Here is a 20,450-nt window from a genome sequence, read left to right as displayed (position 1 = left end):
AAAAGGTGGCGTGCACAGGCACAATCTGAGTGAGACTGGGTACGAGAAGGAGCAGCTCTTTTGGGGCTGGTGCGTACCAGGCTGTGGAAGTTGGAAGGCCAAGAGGCTGGTTGGTGGCGGTGAAGAATGAGAGACAGCCAGGCGAGACTTCTACACTTTCGGGAGGCTGTAAGCGTTCCAAGGCTGAAACCGAGTGAACGGAAAGGAGGAACTTTCAAAATGCTTCAGAGTGGCCCGCTTCCCTCACTGGTGAAGGGTGGAGTTGGGGAGGAGCAGAGGAGGCGTTGGCAACGACCTTGACTGCTACATGAAAGACGCTGAAGAGAGAAGCCAATTAACACGACCAGTGATTTATTGGAAGCAACAAAAGCCTGGTTTGTGTTAAAAGCAAAAGTAACTGTAATCAAGAGTTGAAGGTTGCGCATGTGCTGATAAAACGCTTAGAGGGAAAGGACAATTGCTGAATGATGAAGAAAGTATACAAAGTAACACATTGGTCCTGCAAGGCGGAATGGCACATTCGAAAATCTCTGTGAAATGTTCTCAGTTGAAGTTTATTAAACGGAAATCAAAGCAAGAAAGTATCTGCAATTCCGAAGTTGAATAAAAGAATAAGAAACTAAAAGTACTAAGAAGCATTTCCAGATTAGGAAGATTGTTGATTGTTGAATTGTGTAAGCAGAGGTCAAAGTGGCCATGAAGAGGTCTATGTAAAACCCTTGCAGTTTTGAAAGTCTTCGACAGTGCAAAGATGTAAAGACAAAACGCGGGGAAGTGAATCTCCCACGAAGAGAAAGACAGGCTCAAGCCCGGCGGAGGGTAGCCTGTGTTGAACTTTGATACAGTGAAAGTTAATGTGAAGGAAAGTGGGGAAGGGAACCCCCACAAAGTCAAGAGACTGGCTTGAGCCCGGCAGAGGGAAGTGAGTATTGAACTGTGATAAAGTAAAAAGGTGAATGTGAAAAGAGGCAGGCTCGAGCCCGACGGAGGGAAGCCTGTATTGGATTGTGGCAAAGTAAAAGTCAAGAACAGAACGTTGTGTTTATGAGAAGGCGGACAAAGCCTAAGTCTGTCCAAGCCCAAGCCTGAATTGTACCAGTGAGCCAGAGTGTGCAAGACTGTGGGAACTGTGCCATCCACCTATCCTTTAGGAACTCTCGAGACCCCATGCTGTTGAATGTGGGGAAGAATGTTACCTAAGCCATTCTGACATTTATTTTAAGAGACTATTTTTCCTTTTGTATTCACTTAAACATTTGTTAATCGAGAAGGAGAGCAAGGTTAGGTTTGTTAGTATAGGCCTTTTTATTTTGACTAGCCTGACTTGGATTTGTTTATAGTTTGTTTAATGGTCGAGAGACTACTCCCATTCTAGAGTCGGGGCCAGTTAGTTCTACCAACCCAACCAAAACACTAAAATAAATGTTTTTGAAACTTGTATCCATTGTGTCTGTGCCTCCTATTGATACAATTCCTTCCTTACAGTGCCTTTGCCTCCTCAGTCTCTTCCGCCGCATCGTCCTCCACAACACTCTTCCTCTTGTACCGCCACAAAACCCGACACCACCAGCTCCCACTGACAAGGAACCAACAACCGATTCCATTGACCCAATCAAGGAAGCCGAGGAGGAAGAACCTTTGAAATCCATAAGGGCTTTAATAATCAGATCATTGGCTCCTTATTAGCTATCTCATTAGCTATATGCAGGGGAAGTTGGGATCCTTCTGGGTGGCCTCAAGATTCCGTGTCAACTATGACAAATCGTTGGAAGGGAGTGGGAGAGCGAGGGGGTAGAGAGGGGTTGGGAGGGAGAGGGAAGGATGGGGAGCGAGGGAGAGGTTGGAATGAGTTGCTTGGTTATTTTATTTGCCTGTTCATAAAACGTAATAAACATATTAACAAAAACTAAAAAAAACTATGACAAATAGAAAAATTGTAATTTCACTACCCCCGCTGCAGAGAAAGTGACCCTACAAGAAAGGTATCCATTTAAGTGGCCAAAAACCCATCTTAAATATTTAGGGATGAGACTGACATCCAGAATTGATAACATCTACAGTATGAATTACCTATAACTATTTGCCCAGATCATTGGGGACTTGTCGAGATGGAAAAAAGTCCAATCTCCTGGTTCATGAAAATGAATACATTCAAGATAAATGTGCTTCCACGTTTTTTATATTTATTCCAGGCATTGACAATCTATGTCCCCTAGGCAAGAATTACAACTACAGAGGGAGATCACTGGTTCAGCAGAGGCATGCTTAAAGCATTCCAGGCAGTACTCCAGATAAGATTTGGAGGTGGGAGTATTTTACTCCCTATTTTTTAAAGCTGGCAGTAAAATGATATTTTAGGGAGTAGAAATGTAAGTCCAATTTCCAATGGCAGTATTTTATAAGCGGGTAAAAACAAAACCTCTGTAGCGGACTCACAACTAGGGAGATGATATCCTATATATTTCTGAGGCTTGTGGAATCTGCTTAGATCACATGCTGTGCATAGGCCGACATCTAGTGGAAGCTGCGGAGTATTAGTTTGTTTTTCCAAACTCGAAAATGGGCGTCGACACAGGGCGTGCCAGTAATACTATCCCTAGTGTGACGTCCGCTGTACCAAAGATCCCTCACGCGTCTAGGATCCTCAGATTGTTTTTTTCCGCCATACTGGTCGGAAGCATTTTGCGGAGTCCCCTGGCCTTAGCCATACTTTTGCTAAAATATTGATTAATTTACATCCTTTCCCCCATCCCAACGTCGAACTTCGACACTCGACGCTGGTTTGGAGAAGAATTCGACTGTCGGCTGCTGCACGACGGATTTGGGCCTCGGAAGGCCTCTGGCCTCGGCCCAGGCCTTGTAAGGCCTCTGGCCTCGGCCCTGCAAGTAGGGAGAGTCGTGGGTTGGACATACGCTACACTCTTGGTATATAGGTACACCTTATACATTTCCTACACTTACCAGCACGCTGCCTCAAGGTGCGTATGGAGGGTACCCCTTTTCAATTCTGCCCCAAGTGCAATCGCAAATACCCTTGGGTCGACAGGCACACCACGTGCAATCTCTGCTTGCCGAGGGACCACCCCGAGGCGAACTGCAGAGCGTGTAGTAGGTTTAAACCTAAGACACTTAAGGACCGTTCAACGAAGCGTTGGGCCCACCACGCCAGGCAGGCGGCCATGGCAGCGGAGGGCACCTTCAGCGATGGCAGCGACGCCGTGCTTTCGGACGGCGAGGGCATTATGGCGTCGAAAGACAGCCGAGCGCAGGTCCCCGACCTCGGAAGGTCGTCCGACAGGGCGGCTATGGGGAAGACCCCCGGCGACACAAGCGCTTCACACACCACTCACACAACACACGAAGTCCAACCGAGACTCGACAACGTCGAGTTCTCGGAAAGAGGCACATACATAACGGTCCGAATCGGTGTCCTCTGGGCGTTCTCGATCGAGATCGCCGCATGACTCCAGGCAATCATCCACTCTTGCCAAGAGTGCCTCGCTCCCTAAGCTAAGAGAAGTTTGATCGTCGGAGGACGAAGACGACTTCCACCCCCAGGCCGCTCTCCAGGAGTCTGAGCCCGCAGACAAGATCAGCGCGGTGCCACGTTCGATGGACAGGGACTCTACCCCCGATCCACGACGCCAGGCGTCGAAAACCTCCGGAGCCACAAAGGGACAGGGAAAACACTTTTCCACTCACGGGGCGGGGGGAAAACAGCAGAAGAAGCAGCCTTTGCACTCTTCCACACCTGTGAAACACTCCACTCCTCCTAAACAGACAGACAAGCCCAAGTCTGCTGCTATTTCTAAAACCAGCAAATCTACTCAGGATAAGTCTCCTAGACTTTCTGAGAGTGTCATTCCCAGTTCCAAAGAATGGTCGAGTGATGACATAGATAGGGTAATGTCAAGGATGTCTTCTTTGGCAGACTTTTATGATAAAAATCCAGACCATTTCCTTTCATATAATCCACAAGGGGCTACACCCTCAGGCTCTAATGATCCTATTCCCCCCAAGTAAGAAGCCCCAGTTTGAGACACCTATGAGGTCTGCGGACCCATTCGATGTACAACCATACTCAACGGCCATACTCGCAGTATCAAGGAGAGACTTCCTTTGGTGAGGACCAAGAATTTATTTGGCATGGTAGAAGAGCAAACCGGGACGGGCTACTAGGGGGATGATGAGGACCAAGAAGAGGAAGAGGAAGACCCTGAAACCTACAGAAGAGATTCCCCGGTAGAGAAGGAAGCCCCAGTTACCGACTCCCCTGTCGATAACCAACCCCTCCTGAACAAGGTTCTTGCACGAGCAGCAGAACATTTCCATATTGACACCCATGGTGTCCAGGAAGAGAGGGACTTCGCCGAGGAGTTAGTGGGAGAAAGGAGGCCTGTTGCCAGTCTATTCAGCGAAGAATAGACCCGTCCCTGGTGAACCCAAACCTCACCAGAGCAGTCAATCCCAGAGTTGAAAAACTTTTCAGGGCAGCCCAGTCTGACCCTCTCTATATAAGAGGACATCTGAAGCCAGACTCCCTGGTTGTCACTAACACTCGTAAGAGGGCTGGAACACACTTGTCATCGTCCGAAGCTCCTCCAGACAAGGAGAGCAAAAAACTATATGGTTTCGGCAGGAAAGTAGCCTCAACGTCCGCCTATCGGGCAAGGATTGCAAACTCCACCACCCTGTTGGCCAGCTACAACTGCCATCAGTGGGAAGAAGTCGCGGCACTCGTAGCCTCTGCACCAGAACCCTTAAAGGGCCAGTTAGCACGAATTTCCGCAGAGGGTAGAGCCGTGTCTGGTTGCATTTTAAAAGCAACTTTTGACGCCGTGGACAACGCAGGCAGATTGACAGCAGAAGGTACTGTTATCAAGAGACATGCGTGGTTACGGCAGTCTGGTTTTAAGGCAGAAACCCAGGCATCATTGTTGGACAAACCGGTGGAAGCCGATCTGTTTGGTAAGGCGGTCGAGGACGCGCTGAAGAATGCCAAGGACGAATATGAGACACTCAAGTCCCTTGGCGAGTTAACCAATAAACCCCCTAACCAGAGAGGGAATGGTAATTTTCGTCACCCACGCGGCCAAAATTCCCAGAGAGGATCAAACTATTCCCAGGAGCAGGGTACACAGTGGAACAACAACAGTCTACCCAGCGTTACGGCAGGGATAATAGGAGAGGACGTGGTAAAGGCAGAGGCAGCCCCAGTAGAGTAGGCGGCACGCCTCGACCAAAGCAGTGACGCTCAGTTCAGGGTCCCTTCTCACGCAACCCTAGTAGGGGGACGCATTTCCAACTTCACCCAGGCTTGGGAAGGGATCACATCAGACAGATGGGTGCTGTCAACAGTATCCGCAGGGTACTGTATAGAACTACTGCAGCGTCCCCAGAACCAGCCTCCACGACAAGGAGTACACTCTTTAGAACATCAGAAGATTCTCCTCGAGGAGATGGCCAATCTGCTAGCAAAGGACGTGATAGAACTCGTCCCGGTACACCAGGTAAACAAGGGTATTTATTCAACTTACTTCGTTGTGCCAAAAAAAGATTTGACAATGCGCCCAGTATTGGATTTACGGCCTGCCAACAAGTATGTCAAGCACCAAAAGTTTCGAATGACTACGCTACAAGAGGTAATCCCCCTCCTAAAAAAGGGGGATTACATGGCAACCTTGGATATGAAAGATGCCTATTTTCATATTTCCATGTTCCAGCGCACAGAAGGTACTTGCGCTTCAAGGTGGACAGTCGGCACTACCAGTTCAAGGTACTGCCCTTCGGGATAGCTTCGGCACCAAGGGTATTCACCAAGGTACTGGCGGTGGCGGCTGCACACCTACGCAGGGAGGCAATCCCGGTGTACCCTTATCTGGACGACTGGCTCATAACGGGGGAAACCCCAGTAATTTGCAGAACAAACATTCAAAGGACTATCGACCTCCTCCACGAATTAGGCTTCTCGATCACGAGAAAGTCAAGCCTGGTGCCAAGCACCTCCAAACAGTTCCTAGGAGCAATCCTAGATACTCAAGAGGGGTTGACATTTCCTTCAGAGGAAAGAATTCGGAATATACTACTGCAAATTCTGCAATATCAGTCCGGTCACCAAATAACGATACGCAAAGCAATGCGTTTGCTGGGCATGATGGCGTCATGTGTTTACCTGCTCCCCCACGCGCGCCTGCGCATGCGTCCCATGCAGGAATGGTTGGCGAAACAGTGGTCTCAGGCAAGTGGGACGATCTAGTGGTCGTTTCGCCAACACTACTACAAAGCCTTCATTGGTGGACAAGAGAGAATCTTGCACAGGGGAAACCCTTTTACGATCCCGAAGTACAGGCAGTAGTCCCTACCGATGCATGTCTAACGGGGTGGGGAGCTCACCATCTCCACCACACAGCTCAGGGTCTCTGGTCTCCCTCAGTGGCCAAGAACCACATCAACCTGCTAGAGCTTCTGGCAGTATTCAGAGCGCTTCAAGCGTTCAAGCCCTACCTACTAAACCTGTCAGTGCAAATCCGGACGGACAGCACGACAGCCATGTTCTACCTGAACAAGCAAGGAGGGACTCGTTCGCCAAATCATCCAAGCTTGCCCAGAAAATCTGGATATGGGCACTCAGACGGAACATCTTCCTGTCATCACAACATGTTCCAGGGGAGCTCAATTCCCTAGCGACTGCTCTGAGCAGAAACTCCCTCCCAGAGGAACACAAATGGGTTCTACACAGAGAGTTTCCCCACTATAGACTTATGCGCCACAAGCGAAAACAGACAATGCCCAGGATTTGCATCCAGGTTCCCCCAACCAGACTCCCAGGGGACCGCCCTGTGGATGAACTGGTCAGGGATGTTTGCGTACGCTTTTCCACTAACTCCTCTCATCAGGAAGGTGGTCAACAAGATGAACAGAGAGTCGATGACGCTCGTCCTAGTTGCTCCCATGTGGGCAAGACAACCGTGGTTCCCACACCTACGCAGGATGGCGGTGTGCGAGCCCATCAAACTTCCGGCTAGGTACAACCTACTGTCCCAGCACCAAGGTCAAACAGTGCATCAGCAACCCAACTCAATGAACCTGGCAGCATGGCTCCTGAGGTCATAGAGTTTGGACATTTCAATTTACCACAGAAGTGTATGGACATCCTAAAGGAATCTAGGAAACCAAACACAAGGCACTGCTACTTTGACTGCTACTTTGACAAGTGGAAGAGATTTGTTATCTGGTGCCAGAGTAGACAAATCAACCCAGTTGATTGCACTCCTTCCACTATTGTTACATACATGCTCCACCTGCTAGATGCAGGATTGGTTTTTAACTCACTGAAAGTACACCTGGCAGCCCTGTCGGCATACACCACTTCCCATAACAAGGTCTCGTGGTGGAAAGTACCAGTAGTTAAAGCCTTCATGGAAGGAGTAAAGAGACTTCACCCTCCTATTTCAAACCCACCACCAGGGTGGGACCTTAATGTGGTGCTATCTAAGCTCATGGGCCCCCCTTTCGAGCCCATGCATAAAAGCAGTCTCAAACACCCGACTTATAAAACTGCCTTCTTAGTAGCTATTACTTCTATAAGAAGGGTCTTTGAAATTCAGGCTCTGTCGGTGCAGGATCCCTTCTTTACTGTCCATAAAGACAAACTGGTTTTACGCACACACCCTAGGTTCTCACCTAAGTTTATATCTAAATTCCATGTAAACCAGTCCATCGAGCTTCCGGCTTTCTTCCAGGACCCTCAAAGCTCGGCTGAGGTGAAACTACACACCCTAGATGTGCGTAGGGCGGTCCTCTACTATGTAAATAAAACCAGACCGCTAAGGAAAACAGATCAACTGTTTGTCTCCGTAGCTACAGGCAGAGAGGGGGATCGCGTTTCTAAAGGTGCCATCTCGAAGTGCATTATTAACTGTATCCAGCTGTGTTACTCACGCTCTGAAAGAACTCTGCCTTTCACGCCAAGAGCCCACTCTACTAGAGGCATTGGGGCCACTCTGGCTTTCATTGCAAATGTACCCCTTGACACCATTTGCAAAGCAGCTACTTGGAGCTCTATTCACACTTTTACTCAGCATTACTGCATTGACACCCATTCCAAAGCAGATACACAAGTGGGACAAGCGGTTCTAAGACACTTATTTGCTCATGACCCTTCTCACATCCCACCTCCTTCTTCAGGTACTGCTCGCTAATCTATGCACAGCATGTGATCTAAGCAGATTCCACAAGCCTCAGAAGGGATACATTACTCACCGTAATCGTATTTCTGATGCTTGTATATGCTTAGATTCACATGCGACCCACCCTTCCTCCCCTCTGAGAGAAGGCGCATGGTTGCTTGTAGTCTTACCTTTCTATCTGTCTGCTTGGATTATCTGTACTCGCGCTACTCCTCATGCTACCTCATTTCAGAAAAAATACAATCTGAGGATCCTAGACGCGTGAGGGATCTTGGGTACAGTGGACGTCACACTAGGGATAGTATTACTGACACGCCCTGTGTCGACGCCCATTTTTGAGTTTCGAAAAACAAACTGTAATACTCCGCAGCTTCCAATAGATGTCGGCCTACGCACAGCATGTGAATCTAAGCAGATACAAGCATCAGAAATACGATTACGGTGAGTAATGTATCATATATATTCGTGTGTACCTATAACAACGAAAAAAAGTGGGCCTATATGTGGGCACGGGAAGAGGATTTAGGGAGGGAAATTACAAATGAAGAGTGGAGAGGGATTTGGCTGAAAGCTGTTCATCTTAAAGAAGTGGCATATAAGGTAATCATGAGACGGCGTCTCACCCCTGAACAATTTAATAGAATGGAACCGACAGTGTCTAGAAAGTGATGGCGGGATTGTGGGGAGGAGGGGTCATTTCTGCACATCTGGTGGGTATTCCCTAAAATCAGGCCATTATAGGAGGAGGTTGCTACATATATTTCGCAGGCAACAGGGCACACTTTCCCATTTGACCCAGGACAAATATTACTAGGAATCCCTGACAATACAACCTATCCATTATTCTCGGGCAGAGGGAGATTAGTCACATTAAAGCTTATAGCTGCAAAAGTGGTATTGGCCTCACAGTGGAGAAATTGAGAAACGCTGCATGTTAATTTATGGTGGTCTAACTGTGGACAGAGAGATATACATACGTTTGCCCTTAGGAGATCTAGGAAAGCATTTGATTAAAAAACCAGTGCAACACAGTTAAGTACTTGCATGCATTAGAAGTAGGAAAGTGTGAGGGTCTGGGAGTAAGACGGACACAAGGGTGGCATATTGATTGATGAAAACCTTTATTCAATATAAACACAAAATAAGAGGGGTTGGAGAAAGTACTACCTAGCTCTAATGCTAAGAGGTTTCTCTGCCTTAACAAAACAAACTAATGATACCGTCAGTGTTGGCATGTCCTACTTCTAGTCCACAGTCCTGTGTCCAAACCTATCCTATCCCACACAAACTAAACTAAGGAAAAGGGTAAAAAAGGGAAATGTCTTTCGACTGCCGACCTGCATCCCGATATTATAGTTCCAAACTAAAAGTTCAAAAAGTGGTGTAGAAAAGCAAATATAAGTTGCATAAGGCTTGAGATTTGATTCCCTTCCCCAAAGCCTTCCTCTTATTCCACAAGGTTTGTTCTTTAGGGTGACCAGACCTGCTTCCCAGGGCTGCAACAAGGTAAAATAGCCTGGCTCTTTCTCCTAAGCTGTGCTGCAATACATCATCTTACTTGTTGTAGGCCCCAGACCGCATTTGCAATACCCCTCTTCTTGGTCTCCTTTCTTGCCAAGTAGGGTACACCAGGTTCTTCACTTCCCAGTTTTGTCTCTCTTCATTGTTTCACCAACAACCTTGGTTTACTCTCCTGCCAAGGTCTCTGTTCTCAACACCTACAAAGTTCATATTCCACTTGAATATAGTTTGGGGAACTCTCCCCCCAGCCAGGGTCCTAGACACCCTTCCCAAATTCACTCTGTGAATATCTCTTGATTTTTCAATGTTCATAATTCCCCCTCTTATGGATTGGGGTACCTCCTTCTCATATGGGTGCTAGACCCCCTTCACTGGTTTCTTCACATTAGCATCCTGCTTTACTCTTCCCTCCCTGGTTTACTCTCCTGCCAAGGTCTGTGAGCCTGCTTTATTTCTGCAACGTTTGTTGGGTCCCTGACCCTCTCCACAGCCCTGGTACTTGTTCTTCCTTCACTCCACCTTGTGCCCCATGGGCTCCCTTGGTCTCCCCAACCTTTAGACTAGCCACCCTTGTATCTGTAGGGCGTTGGCCCTATCTCTTTGGTTGTTTGCGGGTCTGCCAGGAGTTGTGACGGCTCGCCGGGCTCAGCGGGACGTTCTGCTGTCCCTTGCATGCTCTCATTGCAGGCTCCAGTTGCCTGGATGTCAGCACGGCAGCCTTGGTAACAGGCAGGCAAGTTTCCTCTCCCACGGTCTACTTCCCACTTTGGCCTCCTCCTGCGTGTTGTCCGCTTCTCCCTGCTGAGTGTCTGCGCGGCCCTTGCGAAGTGCTCAGTCCACACCGAGCTTTGAACGAAGACACCATCCTTCTCTCTCCACTCTGCCTTTGAGCGACAGCTGGCCAATCGCACTGTCAAAGAGGCTAGAGCGTGTACCTTCATTCGCTTTGGTGATTGTCCTTACTTGCATCCTCTTCCTCATCCCAGTACTACCATTGAATACTGTGCAAGTGTCTCTTTCCTCAATGGGTTCCACTAGAGAGGTATTACAACAGTACATTGTGGTACTTGGTAGAAGTTACAAAGAAGGGTTTGGGGTAAAGGTGGGAGGGTTAAAGGGGTACTGTGTTCTCCCAGTTTGGTCACTGCTATCCTCCCTCCCCATCAGGTCCTTCTGCTGAGTCCCACCCCCAGGGGATTATCGGGTAGCGACCTCACCCCCCATGGAGTAAGGGGGGCTTTCCCCATCTGAAGCAGTGACGATGCCTTGGGATTCGTCACAAAAGGCACTTTAGAATAACCATAGAACAGCTTCCATAGCTCTTATAAAGGCCAACCCTGAGATGGGTTGGGGCCTTGCGCCCTAAAGTCCCCATTCCACAGGTAGGTTTATTAAGAGATTGACAATGCCAGTGGTTCTAATTAAGAGTCCAAAAATTAGGTAATGTTCAGGTAAGTAAATGCACTTAATCGCAGACATAGAATAGGCCTAGTAAGGGATCCGTGACCAGGCCTCCACCAACCAACGTCAGGAAAGAATGACTTTAGGGGCAGGCCTTTATGCCCTTGTAGCCCTTAGGAGAACAGAGTGAGGGTAGAGACATATGTTAACTTGCCCCCTGGCTCCAATTTCTCCAGAGACCACTGCGGAGGTTCCGGAATCTGTTGGCAACCGTCTTCTGTGCTTGTTCTTGTTGTAAGAGGCCCAGGGTTCACGGCTGCACAGGCACTTTCGGACACTGGATTTAGTTTGTCGGTCACAGTGCTTAGGAATCTGTTCCAGACAGCTTCCAGAAGAAAGCCAAACGAAGAAATGATGAACGGCAGACCACCTAAGAACATCTGCAGGGAACGAAGAAGACAAGTTGCAACAGGTGTCGCCACGGTCAGACGGCGACAGGCGATCTTCAATGGAAAGACAAAGGAGTAGGCCCAGGACAGCTTCGGTTGCATGAAAGCTGAAAATGCAGGGGCATGTCTTGTTACACATGTTGGAGATCCTCCAAGTTTCAAGGGTGCCTTCATAACGCCAATGGCTGCAACAAGGTAGCCCAGGAGAGAGCTTGTGTGATGAATCCTGTGGAGTCCTCACTAATCTCCAGCATAACGTCTCCTCCAACATGGCCAGTGGAAGGCAACTGGTACCTGATCCTGACCCTGGGGGTGGTATTATGAGCAAGGATCACAATGGAGGAGATGACTGTCGGGGAGATGTGGTGACCCCATCAGAAAAGATGCAGTATTTTTCTGAGGATGACCCTATAATTTCTAATGGCATATTGTCGCCTTACAAGTCCCTCCCATTGTAGGACCCAAAGAACCCTTTCTGTAAAACCCTCTGGGCAAAATAACATTCACATCTCAGGTACACCTGAATCACATTTAACATCTTTCGGTTCTGATGGTTTTGCCCTAAATAAGGGTCCCAAACAAAATACTATTACACATAATGCTTATTTAACATTACCTATTTCTGACAGTTTTGATTCAAAAACATTTTCCCAACAATGCAGTGTTAAAAAGCCTAACAATCCTATCCAAATCTGCATATGTGAGATGTTAATATGGGGATGTTTAGAACAAGCATTGCCACAAGCAAATGCCCATTAGCAATGAAGTTGACACACAAAGCTTGAACAAGTCTACATATATGGGCTGCCTGTATGGGCGATATTGGAACAAGTAATATTTGGAGCTAAGAAAGTATAAACCGTGAAGGAATACAACTATTATACGTAAAGAGAAATGAAAGATTGTAAGAAGACCTGGTGAAAGAGGTACATCGGGCAAGTGAGCCTTTGGGGAAATATACCTGGCATGAGAGTACACCAGGTAATCCATCTAGAGTTGTGCGAAAGGAAAAGACCTTGTAAAAGCGATTCCTGGAAGTATAGTACACCAGGAGACCATATTTTAAAAATGCGCTGTGTAGAAGAGACCTTGTTGTCATTCTCAAAGCACTATTGCTTGGAAAAGGCACTGTTTGTTATTATTTTTTTTAAAGTGTTGCATAAAAGAGACCCTCTTGCCATCCTTAAAACACCATCGCTTGGAAAAGACATTTTCCTTTCCATCATTTAAATTGCCAAGAGATACTTTTTGCCATCTTCGAAGACCTTATTGCTTAAGTTGCCAAAAGGTACCTTTACCATCCGTGAAAAAAACATTGCCTGGAAAAGACACTTTATTTCAGGATTGTTTACCTTGCACTTTTTGGTGTTCATTCTCATTTTGAGGGTCAAACACGTTTTGGATACAAGGACAGCTTGCCTAAGTTAAACAACGAGACACAGACTGATCCCTAGTTTTGATTTCATAGGCAGGGAAACTCTTTTGAATAGGGCAGAGAGGCCTCCATCCAAACCCCTTTTTGGTTAATACAAATAAAATGTCTAATGTTGAAAACATTGCAACTTTGTGTCCGTCTCTCATTTCTGACCCCTCACACTGGTCAGTGCACTCGTTGTTCCAGGGACACTTCCGAAGGCTCAGAAGCGGTGGTTACTCGAGCAGGCGTCGGGACTGGTTGTTCCCACTGGTTCAGGCGGGGAAGCACCGACTAGGGTCTTCTTGAGATTACGCAGAGGAGCAGGGCTTCACCAGGACTTCGCTGGAGTTGGTGCTGGTCAGCTGCACGGGTCGTCCTCGGGTCGTCAACTGGCTGCTCTTCTTCAGGGAGGACTTGACTCCAACGATGATCTATCTAATGACTGCAAGAGCCCTGCTGTGGACCAATATTTGAGCTAGGAGCTTGCCCAAGCCCACCAATGGTAAGGATCGGCACCATTCAAGTTGGCAGTGGCCATCCCATCATAGATAGCAACTGACCACAACATCTGCCCAGCAACAGACATTCAGTTGCCAGGATGTGAACTGTGACCAGACAGTCCTAGCCCGCACACAAACCACCTTTTTGCCCGTGGAAGTGTTAGTTTTCCACAAAGGAGGGCATTCAATATGGCATTTACTGACCTGAGAAGGCAGGAAGAAGCCCAAAGAACAATATTGCCAAATGACAAGCAAAAACGTTGTGGCACAGTCATCTTTGGCTGCTCTCCACCCTGTGTAGCTATTTGAGGTAAATGCAAAAGTGCAACAGTAAAATTACATACAAATGGGAAAAAATAACCACTACCACCAGCTTATCCTAGGCACTGTTGCCTTTGAGAAGTGAATATCCCTAAGGCTGTCTCCCGTTTGAACTTGTGTGCTTATGTCTATTCAGGGCACATTTATTTGAGCGCAGTGTGCTTTTTTTCCTTTTTTGTCTGAGTGTTGAATATGCCGTGACAAGAGCAAATGGCCCCAAAGTAACACCTGGGAATTAGGTCCTTTCATTCTCCTCCTCCCCTGTGTCTGAATCCTTTTTTCATGCGGTGAAGTAGGGGCTTGGGCAAGAAAGACACAACTCAGGGATTCTAAATGTAGCCCACATAGTGCATGGTGATCTTTTGACGACACGTATCGCCAAAGAATATCGTTTTTCTGCAGTATTGGCTAGCAGTGAGCGAAGGAAGCCGCACCTTTGTGACAGGAAACACAGCTCCCCTATTGACTATAAAGAATCTGATGGATCTATGGCCTGTCCAATGCAATCCGTGGAGCATGATATGAAGGCTTTGAGCTATTTGAAAGAGCATACAGTCATTTTGGGAGAGCAGACTGTTATGTTGGGAGATGTTGTCCGGAGTAATCAAGCTGGAGACATTTGGAATTTACCTCCTACCCTGCCGGTATCAACTTTCTCCCAAAGCAAAAGTGAGGATAATCTTATCCCGGGGGGTTTACTATTGTCCTCGATGTGTCATTCTCGGATAAAGGAGGAACTAGCTGTGTGCTTAGAGCCTGAGCTATGGCGACATGTTAAAGATATTATCCAGGAGATAATGCAGTGTAGAAACTTTGTGGATTTCTGTGTCTGGGTTGACCTTCTTGATTTTTGCAGGTTAAGGTGGGTAATACCTCCTGAGACTCTTTAGAAACCTAATATGGCAGGTCATTACGGCCAGACATATACCGTGGAGAATGATCCTGTCTCTGGGGTGAAAAATTGAGCTAAAATATATGAAATTTCATCTGTCTTCCAAATTACTACACCTGCTCTTTCTGGGGTAGCCATAGAGTGTACGGGCTGCAGGGATAGTTCTAAAAGAAAGTCCTACAGTTTGAAGGATCTTTGTATTGGCAAAATACATATGCCCAGGATTGAGTTCAAGTCCTTGAGAGATTTCACTATGGATCAAAGAAACTTTGTAATTGCCAATGTGGAGAAGCCATTAGGGAAAGAACTTAAGGAAGCGCTAAGAAATGTAATGTGATTGCTCTGCCAAACAAACTGGGCCAGGGATTATTAGGTCTTCAGACTTTAAGGTTTTTCGACAGCTTGAATTGGATAGCTGGTGTACCCATGAATCGAGGTATTGTATACTGGTAGAGTCTGGCTGCAGCAAACTCCCTTATTTTTTTAAGCATTTGTGAAGATCTGGACCGAGGTTCGACTAATTTAAGATTGATAGCCGATTTATCTATTGATCTTCTCATAATCTGACTTTCACTTATGTCTTGCTTTGTGTTGCTATATTTTGTTATTTTAGTGCCACTATGCTAGCGGGCTGTCTCTTGTGCGCTATATAAATAAATGAATACAAATATAAGTAGCCAAAAATCCATTACAGCAAAAGATATTGAGGATACTAAGTACCCTAACCACACTTCATTTTAAGATGATGTATGCAATTGTAACAATATAAGAAATTCACACTGAGACCTAGTCTCTCAGTAATGGTAGTATTATGGACAGATCAGTTTCCCCATAAGAATGAGCAAAAGGGCAAGGGAAGTAAAGAAGGCTTTACATACCTCCAAAAAGTCAGACCAGAAGTCCAAACAAAGCAAAAAGCCTATGGGAGGAAAGCAGCAAAAAGCAATTATTTCCTACCGGCAGACCATTTAGATGCTGCAGAATGTATTTTGGCTTGGACATGAGACTTTGGGCATGGCTGAAGAGCACCAACTTAATATTGGGATCACAAAAAAAGGTGAATGTCATGCCCTTTGATGGGACGCAACTGTTTCATTCATCAAACGACAAAGAATTAAATAAAGAAAAGACCAACACCCTTGCAGACAAATCTCTTTTAGCGATAACGTTCTAACCCACCTCGAAAACCACTGTCTGCATCATCGTAGAAGAGTGACCGGGAAATAGTATTGCATGGATTTCGAGGGTTCCAGTCCCAGTAGTGGACCACCAAGTACTTCCTTTCCTGGTTGGGGCCTCATCTGAAAAACAGATGAAATGTGAATTTGCAGCCCAAGAAACATCCTACCCTGTGGGAAGTTGGATTTCCATCTTTTACCACTGACTACTCATTACTCAAGCCCCTTTCAGCCTGTATTCTGTCTTTGGGGAGGTTTGCGTTTGGTCTTCTTTCTTCCTACCCTTTCTCTCTCCAAAAATGTTCATTGAACCTCTTACAGGAAATTGACAAATTGCTCTGTACGAAAGCACTAGAGGGGATCCTACTTTGGAAACTAGGTGAGTTTTGCTTCAGTTTCTTCCTGGAGATGAAATATATGATAGGCCTACAAAGTATTCTGGACCTGTCGGACTACCATGCATTTTTACCAATGAATAGGTGCAAAATGATCACTCCAGCTCAAATCTTCTCTGCTTTTCGGCTCGGGGCAGGCTTTGCACATTTAGATCTGGCTGGTGCATCGGATATTTAAGGTTTGCTGCAACCACTCCTTGCTATCAGTTCAGATTCTTCCCCTTTGGTCTTAGCTCTGTTCTGAGAGCTTTTACCAAGGGCACAGGAGCACTCGTAGCTTTTCTACATCTGGAAAGAGTCCACAACTACCCGTACTTGGAAGTTGGTTTCATTTGGGCCAAGAGCCCGACAGAATCCCTTTCCTCCCTTCAGTCAACATCGAGTCTATTATACTGGCTGGGCTTTTCAGTGAACTCCAGGATATCAACTTATACCTACACAATCACTTTTGTATGTAGGATTCCTGTAAAACACTACTCTGGGCAGGGTTTTAACACTATACAGACAGAATTAAGATTCTAAATTTTACTGGTTTGACATTGACCCAAGTGGTATCTGCTCCAGTGCTCACCTTTCATTGGATGCTGGCCCTCATGGCCTTTTGTGTTGCAATAGTCTTCACATGAAAAACAAAGATGGACCCGATTGCCAACTGGAATCAGAAGAGAGATCCAAGTCGGCAGAAATGTCTATCCCAAAATATGTCAGACATTTCTGTGGTGGATGTGTCCGGTCAACCTGTAGGGAAGGTATCCCTTCTACCAACAGGACTCATTGTGCATTTCCATGGACTTTGATCTGATTGGCAGGGGTACCATCTATAGCGCCCTTTGTAAGTGGTGTGACAAAAATACAATTCCTTTATCTTCTCAGAGACTGTTAGGAACCCGTCTACATGGGCTGTAGGAGGTGAGAGAAGTCCAGACCCAGTTTTCTCCCTTACTGGGAGCGTCCTCCTCACCACCAGACACCTAAAGGCAAACCACATGCACCCTTTCCCAAAACATAATATATTTCAGCAATTGCACACATTCGGGGGTCAGAGTATGTGATTTCCCACAAAGGGAAGCACATCCTGATTAACAAAGAGAAGCCCTTTTCTACGCTAGGAAATATACTCTTTGACTATTTGGGATATCACAGGTAGAGATGCAATGCATAGAGAGGCCAGATGTAACCTATCTGTACATATTTGTAGAGCTGGGACAGCTGCGGTGTGAACCGTTGCGGCCCGACTTGTATTTCTTTTCCTCATACAGAGATTGAACAGCTTTTCTTTTTTTTCATGATGGGCCATTTAGCTGCCAACGTAGTGAAATTGGCACTCAGCGGCCATATTGAGCTTGGAGTTTACAAACATATTGGTGTTGTGCACATGTTTGTGAAGCTAATGTATTCAAGGGGTGTTGTGAGAAACCTGGGGGTATTCTCCCAGTAAAACCTGGAGAATGCCTTATTCAGGTGGCTAGGACACGACCATCGCTGTTGGATCCAGTTCCTGGGAGTGGATTAGTGACAGAGAATCACCTGGGTAGGGGAACCCAGCGTTCTGCTCAGCGGGAAAACCCCAGGTGAGACACGAAATGTCACCGGGAAGAAGACCAGGATGGTGAGATCCCCGAGACCTTTGTGGGCTATGCCACATTTTGTCCCCTTTACTCCCATCAACACTCCTCTATTAAAATCTACTAAAAAACTCCATCTGGTAAATTGAATACCACATCTCCCAGAAACCCTGCTTTGCCGTTTTTCTACCTGAAAACTCTCGACCATTATTTTGGATGTCCTTCTGATTATTCTTTACCGAACACCCAGCCTACCCTGACCAAACACTACCTGCCCCTGAATCCCCTGTGTTCCTTTCATGATGCCAGTCATTCCTGTATGCCTCACAAACCCAAACAATCCTGTCCCTGTGATTACCATTACCACTCCCAGTCAAGTGTAACTAACAGCTACCATTCTCACAAACCCTACAAAACCTACCCTTCCGAGATCCCCACAAACCCCTCCATGTAACACCTCTTTATCTTCCGATCCTGTAGGGTACGAGGAACCTCTATCACCTTCTTTTTCCGACAAGAAAATCTTTTCTCAGCATAACACCAGGACCGTTTCCCTGACATGTCCCAAATCAAGGGCAAAGTCAGGCAGTCCACTTGAACCATACACTCCTGACTGCCCTTTCCTTTCCCCACAGGGGTAAAAGGTGGAGCCCGAGAGCACAATACGAGCAAGGTGAGCACGGTAGACAGCACGATGAGACGGCTAACCCGACATGGCAGTTCAAGCGAAGGTGAAATGCGTCGGGAATCGAGGGAGTGGTGAGGAGGGAAGTGACCTTGCCCTTTTCGTCCCAGACCCAAGACCGCGAACAATGGCTCAAGTGTCTTGCAGCAGATGTCAACGGTACACGAAGCACGCTTATGCTGATGAGCAGGAGCGAGGGAAGCTCCCACGCCCGTGGTACCAGCCTTGATTCTCGAAAAGCCAAGTGGTTCATCACTGCCGGTGAGTCGAAGGGGTAATCGATAAGAACCAGGCTGTGTTAAGTGAGAGAATCGCAAAGTGGCAAGTTTGAACCAAGTTCAAGGAACTGTGAATGAACTGTAAGAGTGTTAAAGGGGAGACCAGCTGCAGAGGGCAACCGGTACCACATGGGTGCTAACTCAAGAGACTTTGGTCGAGTCCCATAGGAGAAACTACATACCAGAAGGGCCAGCAAAATAGGTTAAAGTGGTCATACAGAAGATCAAGCAAAATCCCTGTACAATCGAAAGACTTTGATCTACAAGCGCTGTGAAAGAAAGGGAAGTGAATCCCGCAAACATTGAACTGTCTAAAAGTAGAACTGAAAGTAAAGAGGGCTCACTGCCCAGAAGAGGGGACCCAGGGGCGAGCCACTATCGCCCTGATCGAGAGCCACGGTAAACCCGGTGAGGGGGGAGGCTAAGAACTGAGAGGGGTCGGAGAACGGCAGAGGGGGATCCAAGGGTGAAAAGTTGTTACCCAAGATTGAGAAAAGTGAAAGCAAATGCTAAGAAACGGCAAGAGTGAACCCGAAGGAGGGATGCCAGAGAAGAGGGGTCCGAGCCCGGCAAAGGGAGATCCAGGGGTGAAGCTATCATCCAAACTTCAAGTAAAGAACTCTGATATAAATAGAGGAATACAATTGAGAAGGTTTAAAGTGCGCAGGGTGAACACCTAATACTCGGAGTGCTGTCACCCTTATGTCTCTGAAGGGCTGGCTGTGTTGCAGTACTAGGTGATAGTACCCCAACTCCCACAAAATCACAGTGTTAGACAATCAATTAGTACTGCAAAACCTGTGCACTGCCCAATACAAGTTTCTATAGTCGGATAATCAGTTAGATTGTGCACTGGTTTATTCAAATGATCAGCCATTTGAAGTGCACAATCAGACTGATTATCTGACTATAGAAACTTGTATTGGGCAGTGCGCAGGTTTTGCAGTACTAATCGATTCTCTGTATTACAATTGAGAAGGGTCAGCGTCCAGAAGAGGGGGATCCAGGGGTGACTCATCACCCAGCAATTATTGGAAACTAACTTTCATTTGTTAAAGGAACTTTTGTTTTTGTTAGCCGAACACGCCAGACCCTCGAAAGCAAGAGACTTTCAAGTGAGACGATACTTAGCCATAGACGGTCCTGCAAGCTGCCATTAGAACTGTCATCTCGTGCTGGACAAGCCAGAGACTGTACTGTGCCCTCGGTTCCCATTTTACCCCGTGGTAAAAACATGGGGAAGGGAGACCTAGGCTACCGCATCCTGACATATTATTTGCAAACACATCTTTCTTTTCTTGAACTATCTACACCTATTTTTTTATTAGTTGTGAGGTTTGGCAATAGGTTTCTTAGTATAGGCCCTTTTTATTTGCCACAACGCCACTAGAGCAGGCTTTTTTTCTTTTGATGGTCGACACTTGCTCCCATCTTAGATTAAGGTTTAGAATAGGCGTTATTCCAACCCGCATACAGAATTCATTGTTCAATAAACACCCTTGAACTGTGATCACTTGTGTCTGTCTTACTTGTTATCACGACACCGCCGACCCCATAGAGTGGGCCGGGAAAGCAACTCCCGCCGATCCCACAGGGGGGGGGGGGGCAGGGACGCTGTGGATAAAACCCCTCAGCCCATAGCTGGAGGAGGCAGGGTGC

The 20,450-nt window shown here is 46.8% G+C and overlaps 1 protein-coding gene across 4 annotated transcripts in view; it reads left to right on the top strand.

Moving 5' to 3' along the window:
• Positions 1 to 20,450, top strand: part of GEMIN6 (gem nuclear organelle associated protein 6) — a 299,912-nt gene that overhangs the window by 183,530 nt on the left and 95,932 nt on the right. The gene's annotated exons all lie outside the window — the stretch shown is intronic.

This window comes from Ambystoma mexicanum, chromosome 4q (genome assembly GCF_040938575.1).
Source record: "Ambystoma mexicanum isolate Mex_15411 chromosome 4q, UKY_AmexF1_1, whole genome shotgun sequence".
NCBI lineage: Eukaryota > Metazoa > Chordata > Amphibia > Caudata > Ambystomatidae > Ambystoma > Ambystoma mexicanum.
Note: the sequence above shows the minus strand (reverse complement) of the source record. Positions and strands in the feature narration are given on the sequence as shown.